This window comes from Cimex lectularius, unplaced genomic scaffold (genome assembly GCF_000648675.2).
Source record: "Cimex lectularius strain Harlan isolate CLEC.00 unplaced genomic scaffold, Clec_2.1 scaffold55, whole genome shotgun sequence".
Lineage (NCBI taxonomy): Eukaryota > Metazoa > Arthropoda > Insecta > Hemiptera > Cimicidae > Cimex > Cimex lectularius.
Genome location: NW_019392647.1, coordinates 2048964 through 2052532, shown reverse-complemented (window position 1 = coordinate 2052532; position 3569 = coordinate 2048964). Strand labels below are relative to the sequence as shown.

At 38.0% G+C, this 3569-nt stretch overlaps 1 non-coding gene across 1 annotated transcript; it reads left to right on the top strand.

The window, feature by feature from the left end:
* Positions 1-1810: 1810 nt before the first annotated feature.
* On the top strand, positions 1811-1883 carry Trnae-uuc. Its single transcript has one exon. It is a non-coding gene; the product is annotated as a tRNA-Glu (tRNA).
* The last annotated feature ends 1686 nt before the right edge of the window (positions 1884-3569 follow it).

The window sequence follows — 3569 nt, the reverse complement described above, 5'->3', positions numbered from 1 at the left end:
GGAGCAGAGTAACCAAGAGAAAGAGTGAGAGAGAGAGAGAGTGAGAGAGAGGAACAGAATAACCAAGAGAAAGAGTGAGAGAGAGATGGAGAAAGAGAAAGGGAGAGATTAACCAGAGAAAAAAACAATGGTAATGATTGTGAGACACAGAATAAAAGAAAAGAGAAAAGTGAAGGTGGGGAAGTTTAGTATACTAAGCCATTCAACTACCAGCTTAACCAATCCTTCCAATCAAGGCAATTCTCCTTACAACGTCACTAACCACTATCCATAAGGACTTCAACATCCCGTTTTTCAAAGAACTGATCCCATCTTTACTCATGGGTGTTGACACCCATGAAGTTCTTTAATGACCGGACTTATCCCCGAGGGGACTTCTCAGACGCCCAGTGTTCTCAAAGAGAACACCAGGAGGATTTTATAAGCATGGACTTGTCACATACCTTGGCTAGCGAGGTGGTGCAATGCTAACCAAGTTCAGAAGTGCCCTAAAAAGAGCACATGTGATTTGAAAAATGCAATTTTGTGGTTTCGGACACGACCTTTCAGCCGCGTCTTTCGCAACCCTCGGAGAGATAGAGAAGGCACTCTATCTCCGGCTCCGGTTGGCCGGCACCCTGTAGCTAAGGTACAATTTGTTTGCAAAACACGACCACCACGACTCCAACCAAATTTTGTAGAGTCGCTAGGATACTCTACTCCCATGGTTCAGGATTATTTTTAAGATGGGACTGATCGCCCACCCGGGAGTTCATACACACCCCCTACCATTCCCCTGCCATTCAGAGGGGGGAGGGAAAGGAAAAAAGGAAAGGGTAAGGTTTTTGCCTCCATCATTGGTTACCCCTAGGCACTGAAGCTGATGGTAGGGCTTGCCTAGGCACATAGGGAATGTTACCTATGGGATGCAACAACGAAATGCAACAATGCAACGAACTGATCCGTTCCCGCTTCCAAACATTTCACACTAACCAATTGGATTCATCCTAACCCTTCTGCTCGAGTCCTCTCCACCATCCCGAGAATCCGCCACATCGCCTTAATCATCGATGTCCTCTAGACCTCTAAGCCCTTTAATCCATCAACTAAGTGCCATAGGCTGATTTCTCATGGAATGTGTCCTCTTTGTGCAGCGCTGGAATTAGTGTTCGTGTTCTTGTGACCGCGTGAAAAAAACGTTTTATGATAACATTTGTTATATGTACAAAGCTTATAACTTTCTTTGCATGGATCTCCTTCACACTAACCAACTCTTTTCACTCGCGAGTGTAAAATAAAAATTTAAAAAAATATTTGCCACAAACTCACAAAAATTAATCGCTAAAAGACAAAATCGGGACCTGACCCAAATAAATTATAATTTAAATTCACTAATTTCGTGGTCCGCTTGACCAATTAATATATTACAATTAATTAAGATTTTTAGTTGAGGTAAAAAAGTCAATGTAACGAGCAGGATTAGAACCCACGATCTTCGGCTTGTTACGCCACTGCTCTACCACTTGAGCTATCGTGACCACGATCCACTCGGACACCAACTTCCCATCTCAACCGCACCATTTGAATTTTCCCTCCTTTTTGCCATTTTTCAATTCCTTAATTAATTGTAATATATTAATTGGTCAAGCGGACCACGAAATTAGTGAATTTAATGATTAAAAATGAAGTATACTTCACTTAAGCTCTCCGTGGCCATTTCATTTGTCGCCGAGTATCCAATCCGATTACACGACATTTGAAAAATGGCAAAAAGGAGGGAAAATTCAAAAGGTGCGGTTGAGATGGGAAGTTGGTGTCCGAGTGGATCGAGGTCACGATAGCTCAAGTGGTAGAGCAGCGGAGTTTCAAGCCGAAGATCGTGGGTTCGAATCCCGCTCGTGCCATTGACTTTTTTATCTCAACTAAAAACCTTAATTATAAATTATAACAATAACTTTCTAAAAAATAAATGTATACAGATTAAGAAAATAAAAATAAGTGATGTGTGACATACACAGCTCCTTGCCATTTACAAAAAGAGCAGGTGCTTTCAGTAACCTGAAAGAGAGTCCTTCCTCGTCTTTTTCTGTACAGCTCGCACTGACGAGCCTGCGGTTGGGGATTAGCTTATCCTTTGAGATAATCCTTGTTGTTGAAATTATTGTTATAAACTCATAGAGTACAAATAAAATAATTTAATTAAACAAAACTCATGCTGGAAGAAAAATGCAAATGTTCACCAATCCCTTCTGAAAACCACGTAAATCAAATATTTAAAAAGTAATTCCATATTTGCCTAAGCACGTGAGGAGAAAGGGGATCAGATAATACTTAAACTAAACTTACGTGCAAATGTACTAGTATGTTTCCTATTAGGAAACATCTTGATTTGCTCATTTATTAAAAATACTAAAGGTTAAACGCCTATAAAAATTGCCTTTTAAAAGAATTGAGAAAACAAATCAGAAGCTAGTTGGGAATCGAAACTGACATAACACAAAAAAGAAATTAACGTCTGTAAAGATTTTTCTTACGTTCTTTCTAGTTATTTTATACATTAAATATTTAAAAATCTGGGCTAATAAGGAAAGAGCTACCGGTTTTCCGACTTTTACCGTTTAATTAATTTAATGACGGCGTCGTGTGGTTAGGTGGGACTCTGAGGTACAATTAGGGAGCGGCTCATTATTCCAAAAAATAGGAAATATGCTAAGACGCCAATTTAGTTTAATTATATTTTTCTCGGGAGAGTTTGAAAGAGGATGAAGGAATTAAGGACATTCAAACTAGATGGTAAATATATATGTTATTCAATTACCATCTGGTGTTAAATGAAAAAGTACAATTTTGATAAAACTATATTCAAAATTGTCAATAATTTTTACCTAAATATTAGTTGGAAAATAAGATTTTCAAAAAAGTTATTAATTGTTGTAACGTGGTAGGACGGGAGAATGTCTGCAACGGTGTTCATTACACAACGTTATGATCTTATCGTTCCAACTAGTGCAACTAATTACGTTGTAAATTAACAACCACTTCTCCCACCGGCACAGACAGCTTTAATGTATATGCCTAACGAATATAGAATATCATCGGCGGTTTGATCGGAGATTGGTCCCAGGTTTTATTAACCCTGTTCCAACAGTTGTACAAATATAATTAGCAACGTTCCGCTAGTGTTTTATAAAATTTATCGATACATTAATTTACTAATTCGGCCAGGTGGTATTCTACCTATAACTACCATGAATTAGCTTGTACAAGTTAGTTATTTTGAAAATTAGACGCGTTTAATTTGACTTAACGAAAAGTACTAACGTAATTATTCCAGTTTCTCACCTTCTGCCTATCTAACTATCGCTCTTTCTTTTATATCTGCCACTTTTCCTCTTTTCTCTCTCACTCTATCTCAATCTTTTAATATCTCACTCTCTTTCACTATCTATCTCTCAGTCTGTCTCTTTCTCCCTTTCTTTCACGTTTTTTTTCCTGTTTTTATTTTCTGTCTGTTATTCATTGACATTTTCCTTTCTTTACTTTCTGCCTCTTATACATTTTCAATTTCCTTCTCTCTCTTTCGCACTCAT